This window comes from Meles meles, chromosome 10 (assembly GCF_922984935.1).
Source record: "Meles meles chromosome 10, mMelMel3.1 paternal haplotype, whole genome shotgun sequence".
Lineage (NCBI taxonomy): Eukaryota > Metazoa > Chordata > Mammalia > Carnivora > Mustelidae > Meles > Meles meles.
The window spans coordinates 29,259,111-29,267,918 of record NC_060075.1 but is presented as its reverse complement, the minus strand read 5'-3'; the positions used below and the strand labels follow the sequence as shown (position 1 = coordinate 29,267,918).

The following is an 8,808-nucleotide window of genomic DNA, read 5'->3' as shown; positions in this document are numbered from 1 at the left end:
CAAAACAAAGTGAGGGTTGCTGGGGGGTGGGGGAGTGTAGGGATAGGGTGGCTGAGTTATGGACATTGGGAGGGTATTTGCTATGGTGAGTGCTATGAAATGTGTAAGCCTGATGACTCACAGACCTGAACCCCTGGGGCAAATAATACATTATATGTTAATTAAAATTTTAAAAAATAAAAAATAAAAATAAAGTGCCTAGAAAATTTACAGACTCTGACAAAGATGCAGTAAGAGACAGAAAACATAATTTATAGCATAGTAAATGTTCGTGAAAAATATATTTTTTTAAGATTTTATTTATTTATTTGAAAGAGAGAGAGAGAGTGCAAGCATGAGAGGGGAGAAGGTCAGAGGGAGAAGCAGACTCCCTGTGGAGCTGGGAGCCTGATGCGGGACTTGATCCTGGGATTCCAGGATCATGACCTGAGCTGAAGGCAGTGGCTTAACCAACTGAGCTACCCAGGTACCCAGTTAGTGAAAAAATTTTAAGTTTCTTATATTTTTACCTGGATAAGTTTATATTCTTCAACAACCTGTTACAAGTATATGAAACTGTAAAGCCAATTCCCTTTGTATGTCACTCAGACTACATTAGCTCTGGGAAGTACAACAGAGAAGAAAAGGACGCTCCCCAAGTGAGCTGAAGGACCGTGTTCTTTCCTCAGGCTCTTATTTCTAGCAACCATTTTCTTTAAAACTATATTCTCCCTGTAAAATGAAAAAAAAATGGGGCTCCAGGTAAAAGTGGTGAAATCATTTTTCATTTTCTAAGCAGTGACAGAATGACTGGTGCTGTTATAAATATAAGCAATGAGTTCATGCCTTCATGAGCTTAAAGTATATAAATGGAATCAACACTTTTCATTTCAAAGGTAAAAGAAAAAAGGTAGGAAAGAATCAGAGAAGTGATTTGCTTTTGTAATACAAACTGTTTGCTCTGCTGTCATAGTCAGTCTCTTTACTCTTATTCATCCAACTCTTCAACCTCCTACAAAAAGCCTTCAGGGATGGAGCAACTTCTCAAAGAGCGTTGGAGCGTACAGGTTAACATTTACTGAACTGTTTCAACTTTAACAGGGGAGATGCAACTATTTTTGCCCTGAAAGACTGTGGAATAATTTTCAACATTCAGAACCTAAGATAGAAAAAACAATTATCAAGGCATTATGCAATCATAAAACAGTATACTCTACCGATGTTTTCTATTTTCTTTCTTTCTCTTTCTCTTTTCCAGTTTTTGCTCTGTGTAGGAGATACCTCTATGACACACCCCTGATTGTTTCTCTTTTCCTTCTAGGCACATTGGAGAGCCAATGGGCTGGAAGTGAAGTGATACATGTCTTGTCTGTGTTGAGATATTTAAGTTGACAGTGCAAAGCCCACCAGCACTCTCCTTCTCTGAAATTGTGAAAATGCATGTTGAGAAGCAGTTGGCGAAAGCTCAAAGCAGACTGGACTGTCAAACAACGACACTCAAGGCAGACAGCCTGGAAAGTCACTTGAACCCTCAACTGGCTTCAAGTGAGCAAGAAACAAAGTTTTGTCTGGTCACAGAGAGTTTAATTTTTTGTTGTTGTGACTGTATTATAACCTAGCCCAGCCTGACTGATATACTCACTATGCATAACCTATTTCTCCATTTTGGTTTTCGTCTTTAGTTGCCCTTAGGCATTTCTTTCTCTCTCTTCTCTCTCTCTCATTCTTTCTTTTTCCCACATCAAACTGGTAATGTGCAAAGGTGGTAATAAGGTTTGAGGGAGGCACATGTCACACAGTACCATGAATACCCGATCACCCAATCATCACGTTTACGAACTACAAAAGGATCTATCCATAGGCTTTTCTTCACCCTACTAAATGTGCTTGATCAATCCTCCAATTTCAGTTTGTCAAACATACATATATGAAGAGGTATAGGCATAAACGCGATAAAGAGCCAGTTTCTTTGGAATATAAAGCTAGCAGGAATCTTGTCGACTCCGTCTGCACCACAAATCCTCACTGGTGATAACAGTAAGTATTGCACTACCATTTCTTGAAAAAGATGCCTTCCTATGACGGACAATTCAAAGCAGGCTAATGGAAAAAGCACACACACTGGAACCAGAGAAACTCGGTTTTTCATTCAATTCTACTACCACAAGTTCTTTGATTCTGAGTAATGCTAAATTCTTGCAGCCTTGGAAAACATCTACAAAATGGGGAATGAGACATCTAATTTGTGGGGTTTGGGAGTAAGTAAAGATAATGTACAGGCAAGAATATTTAACACAGAGTTAATGGTCGAGAGAATAAATATTACTGTCATTATCTGTTTTCTGATAAGATTTTGGAAATTTACCAGGTGGTAGGGGCCTCAGGTTAGAAATCAAAGTTCCTAATGACATTCCCTTGTTCTCTAATTTTGATGTCTCCTTCTGCTCAGTTCTCCTACATTGATTTCCCACATTTTTGCAGGGATTAGTTCCAAATAAATCTACATAGATAACCGAAGAGAAACAAGCCAGTACAGCAATCCCCACTTCTCCGCGGGAGATACAGTCCAAGGCCCCTGATGGGTGCCTGGATAGTGTTGAACCTTATATATACTATGCTTTTCCTACCCCTACACACCCACGATAAAGTCCTTTTATAAAATAGGCACAGTGAGAGAGTATCAACAATAAGTAATAATCAACTAGAACAATGATAAGAGACTGTAATAAAAGTTACGTGAATGCGGTCTCACTCTTAAAACCTTACTGCCCTGTACTCACCCTCCTTGCAATGAGAGATGATAAAACGCCTCCACGAGACTAAGCGAGGTAATGACGGAGCGTTCTGACTTAAAGTTAAGCTTCCTTTGACTTCCTGCCTATTCATCAGAAGGAGGATCATCCATCTACAGACCACGGTTGATGGCTGGGAAGTGACACTGCAGAAAGAGAAAGTGCAGATAAGGGAGAGTTACTGAATTCTTCTCACGCTAATAATAGGTTGGTTTTTTTAGGGTAAATACCCAGTAGTGCAATTGCTGGGTCATAGGGTAGTTCTATTTTCAACATTTTGAGGAACCTCCATGCTGTTTTCCAGAGTGGTTGCACCAGCTTGCATTCCCACCAACAGTGGAGGAGGGTTCCCCTTTCTCCACGACGTGGATGGAGCTAGAGCGTATCATGCTTAGTGAAATAAGTCAATCGGAGAAAGACAACTATCATATGATCTCCCTGATATGAGGACATGGAGAAGCAACATGGGGGGGTAGGGGGATAGGAGAAGAATAAATGAAACAAGATGGGATTGGGAGGGAGACAAACCATAAATGACTCTTAATCTCACAAAACAAATTGGGGGTTGCTGGGGGGAGGTGGGATTGGGAGAGGGGGAGCGGGCTATGGGCATTGGGGAGGCGAGGCGAACCATAAGAGACTATGGACTCTGAAAAACAACCTGAGGGTTTTGAAGGGTCAGGGGTGGGAGGTTGGGGGAACAGGTGGTGGGTAATGGGGAGGGCACGTTTTGCATGGAGCACTGGGTGTTGTGCAAAAAGAATGAATACTGTTACGCTGAAAAAATACATAAAATGGAAAAAAAATAATAAAAAAATAAAATAAAATCAAAATTAAAAAAAATAATAATAATAGGTTGGTTTTTTATATTTTGGTTTTCTAAAGATTTTATTTATTTATTTGACAGACAGAGATCACAAGTAGGCAGAGAGGCAGGCAGAGAGACGAGAGAGAGAGAGAGAGAGAGAGAGAGGAGGAAACAGGCTCCCCGCTGAGCAGAGAGCCCGTTGCTGGGTTCAATCTGAGCAGAGAGCCCGTTGCCGGGCTCAATCCCAGGACTCTGGGATCATGACCCGAGCAGAAGGCAGAGCCTTTACCATTGAGCCACCCAGGCGCCCCTATTTATTTATTTTAGAGAAGGAAAGAGAGAGCTCCCGAACAGGGGGGAAGAGTAGAGGGAGAAGCACATTCCCCACAGAGCCGGGAGCCAGATGCAGGACTCGATTCCAGGACCCTGGGATCACAACCCGAGCTGAACGCAGAGACCCTCAACCTCAGGTGCCCAGTAGGAGTCTTTAGGCAAACAACACATTGGAATTCCTGAAATGGCATGTACTCTCACATCACACGTTGTTCATGTTACTGACAATGACTTGCAGCAAGCTTTGTGGAGTGTACTGTGTATCCGGAAAGCAAGGCAGGAACATGTCTCTGACCATGGAAGGCACCGGTCTGAGTTTGGGAAGGGATTACTTGGCATAGGATATCTTGATTGTCTTCAGGGAGAGGCGGTGTAGATTAATAATTAAGTGTATGAGTTCATGCCCAAGGTCTGTCACTTACAATCTATGTAACTGGACAAATAATTTGTCTCTCTTTTTTTTTTTCTAATGAGATAAGAAAAATGGTAATGTCACACACCTCATTTGCTAGAGGATTGAACAGTTACATACAGCATCTTTAGAGCAATGCTCAGCACCTACTGATGTTACAATGTTAGCGTGGCTAGAATCACTATTGGGATAAAAGGAGATTCAGTAGAGGGTTGATCATAGTTTTCTAGAACTTTGATTTATGTTTACACCAGCTTCTCAACTGCACATTACCTGAGTTATATCCTTTCTTATGAGAGTAATAAGACAATCCTCTAGGGCTATGGGACTCCTCAGCTTCTCTTCCTATTTTAAAGAACAGAAGAAGCTGTCTAGAAATAATGCAAGTAAAAGTTCATGCTTATCGGGAATGGCCAATGGCAAATGTCAGGGTTTTGCAACAGCCCAGAAATACAGATATTTTTTAACTCTCCAAACTTAGAATAAATAAAGGCCAAATATTGCCACTGGAAACATTGGGGAAAATTTGAAGTTCTCAGGCCTGGCTGGTCTTCCGCCTGAGTAGAATCAGTGGAGAAGTTAATTGTGAAGGAAGAGGAGAGGGTAAGATTATAATAGGCTAGGAATGCACTGGGGGTATTCTAGGTCTTCTAGCCACGCTGTCAGTTGAAGAACAAAAACTACTCGCGTAAGTTCCAAGTCCGCAAATGTGTTATGTATAGTCTAAGTCTGTCATCAAGGGAGCGGGGAATGCCTCCTTAGTCTGAGGGTCGGTCTAGGTTAGTGACCAGGAACTGACAAGGGAACATCAAGGAGGTTTCTGGAACCTTGTTATAAGCAACCACGAGAAGTAGTTCGTAGAACTGGCCTAAGAGCTGCCCTTCTTCGATAAGTTAGTTCATATATTATATATATATAATATATATATATTATTTATCACTGACTATGTATGCCAGGCCCACTGCTTATGTGAAGCAACAATGATAGAAACAGAATAGAATTTAAGAGTAAGCTATGAAACTTGATGACTGATTAGATTGGAGGGGTGAGAAAGAACAGCTAAGGAGACTTTTCAATGTCATGGGTTCTAGAAAATACCATTTGGGGAGGAATGATGAGTTTTTAGTTTGGGGTGCACTGTAATTGCAAGGTATTAGAATGTGATTTTTTTACCTTTTAAAGACCACTCTAAATGGAATAAGGAAGGCAGAAACCTAATGTTAGTGCTTCAAGAGAAATAGGAAGGTAAGGAAATGGAGATAATGATTATGGTCTATTCTTACAAGAAAATTGTGAAGGAAGACATACCTGGTACTATAATTATATAATGAGACATGCAGTAAAGGATTTTTTTTTTTTACTGGAAGAAAATAGTTTAATAGCTTGATGATAAGAATAAACTTGGAGAGAGAGATTCAAAGAACTGATGGATCTTGGCCCCAGAAGAGTTGGGGTTCAGATCAAGTTTATAAAGAGAAGGGAAATCTCATTATTTGGGTTTAGATGAAAACAGATTTTTTTTCTACAACAGAAGGGAAGAGATTTGTTCTGGGTTCCTAAAATCAAATGGAGGGCAGTTAAAAAGAGATCATATTTTGGCTAAAAATATAGACGAACAAAGTGGTTTTTAATGTCAAAAGTATAATGGATCATCTAGAGTGGTTTTACATTATTTTTGACTGGAGATAGGCAAGAAACAGCTAAATGACTAATTATCAGAAATGTTTATACATTTGAAATACAGCAGCTCATTTGAATGACCCAGTCCAGTACTGATTTTCTGATCTGCAGAACTTGTTTTACATGTTTGCTTTCTACTCTAACACCATCTTGGAGATTTTTCAAAGACCCAGAGAGCAGACAAATATTGATTTTAAATTAAGCTTGTTGGAAGACTTGAAATCCCATGCTTGTATCTGGTAGGGGGAAGTACATTTTCACCTTTAAATGGCAAGGAAATCGAAGTAGCATTTAGGTTTATTAAACCTAAATTCAGCCATCTGGGTCTTTGTAATGCAATACAAATTTGAAGACACATGCCCTTGGAACTTATTTGAATAATGGAGTTCAGATGATGTTGTTGGGGTAAAAGAAAAATATGATTATTCTGTTTCACAATAGGGATGGTTGTGAGGTAGGGAGAAGGGAGCCAGATTTGTAGATGTTGAAATATCAGTCATTATCTTAGGATCAGCACAATGCAGAAGAGGAATCATGTCTTCTAGAGTACAATGAACAATTATCTTAACACAACCAACAGTTAACAACATGGCACATTTCTGATTACATTTAAGCAATATTCATCCACAAATAGTTTTCAAGGTATATGGTTATGTTTTGACTATAATTTTAATTTTAAACTATTTTAAAGTGAGAATACATAAAATATGAAAAAAGATTATTCTACTAATATACCGAGTATATTAGAATATATATAGTAGATATATATATCTATACAGATATATATATATTTATCTATATAGTAGAATACTAATATTCTACTAATATATACAGAGGAAGAATTATGCTGAATCTTGTACTATGCTAAATCTTTCTGACATGGACAAAAATGATTCCTATTTTTTTGTATTTTTATTACAATTTTAATCACTGAATTATATACTTTGCACACAATAAGTTATTTTGTAGTCGATCATAATAAGACACTAAAAGGCAAAGTACGTAGTATACCTATGGTTTTCTCTTAATCATAGTTATGCTTCTTTCAAATGGACTCAGACTACCACATCACACTCAACTCTAGACTTATCACCAAGTAGCCTTACCAGTTTTCGGCCTAGGAAAAGGCAGAAACAGGCCATCTAACTAAACTCCTGAGAGTCATTGGGCAGGTAGGAAATAATTGCTTATTAGGTAGAAAGTTACTAGTAGGCCAAATCCAAATAAAAGGACTAACTATGTTACAGAAAGTAAAATTACTCTTAACTCTTTTCAGAAATTTCACTACAAGTTGCCATAAGTAAATGCCATTGTGTCAATCAGAGTGAACAAAGTTTGTTAAGATACCAAACACAAGATAAATCTATCTTCACAATCTAAAATACAGAGCTTCAAGTAACATGATCTCCTTCTGACAAACATCTTATAATTCCAAAAACTGTCTTTTGTTTCAAAACAAATAACAATTACTTTCTCAACCTGTAAGCATTTAAGCAATCCAACCTAATTACGTCGACTCACATATATTTGTCAGTGACAATGAATAAAAATAAGCAATAGTGTATGTGAGTCAAACAGGAACAACTTGTTACCGCCATAGTATAAGAAGTACAGATACTTTACTTCCCCTTTAATTCCATCTTTTATTTAGTGACTGTACAATAGTCTTAGTTTCCTAGCACTTCTTTTGAATTTATGAGCTAAGCAGATTCTGCAGAGAAAGTACTCTCCTTCTTCTCCCATCTGCCCCTAACTTTATTCATATTAGAGATACTTTGGAAATAATTTGTAGAGTAAGGAAACTAATGGGAAACCTGGACATTTCACAACCACAAATGATTAGGTCTTACATTAGAAAATTCCCAGACACATCAAAGTGAGATGGTCAGCTTTAGCAAATAAAAATACAGGACATCCAGTTGAGCTTGAATTTCAGATAATAATTTTTTAATATAAATATGTCCCAAAAAGTGCATGGAGTGCACTAAAATATTACTTTGTACTAAAAAATTATTCATTATACCAAAAATTATTCACTAAATATAGTACATCATAGTGTGCTAAAATTATTTTGTACTAAAAAATTATTCACTTTTTAACCAGGCATCTTGCATTTTACCTGGCAATCCTCCACAGAGACATTTTGTAGTAATAATATCTTTCTTTCCTAGTAGACTGTGTGTTCCTTTATGGTAGGGATGGAGTAATTCATACTTGAACAGTCAGCCCCTGAAGCAATGTCTGATACATAATGGATATACAATAAAAATGTATTGAATGAATGAATGAATGAATGTAAAGGATGAATTTAAAAGAACTGATATCAATAGATATAAATATTTACTTTGTAGCTTATTTTGTTGGCATATTTCAACAAAATAACTATTAATGGTACTATGAAAGAGTGAAGCCAGAGTTGCAGACCCACCAGAGTTACTTTAGCCAACTGGTATGAGAAACAGCACACCTGCTATTCTCTTTCTGGCTACAGCTGTGGCTGTGCAGTAAATGGAAATGGACGTAACCTTCCTTTTATGCCTGTGACCACTGGATGCCCAGGTGAAACTTGGCTACACCTGAGAAAACCACAGCTCTAGCCAAAAACTGAGATGAAGACCTGCCCTAGAAGATCCACATCTTCATTTGCATATCAGAGGATTAAGGAGCTTATGGTGAAAAATGAAGAGCTGAACGAGTCTCCCATGAATTGCCACTGGCTGATTCTGGATGCAAGTCACTCAAAAATCCCAGATGAGACCCTCAAAAAGCAAGATTTCCATTCAGCTATGCAACCATCATATTGA

At 38.1% G+C, this 8,808-nt stretch overlaps 2 pseudogenes; one reads left to right on the top strand and one right to left on the bottom strand.

The window, feature by feature from the left end:
* The first annotated feature begins 1,415 nt into the window (after window positions 1-1,415).
* LOC123951499 lies at window positions 1,416-8,808 on the top strand (annotated as a pseudogene).
* LOC123952423 lies at window positions 1,719-1,830 on the bottom strand (annotated as a pseudogene).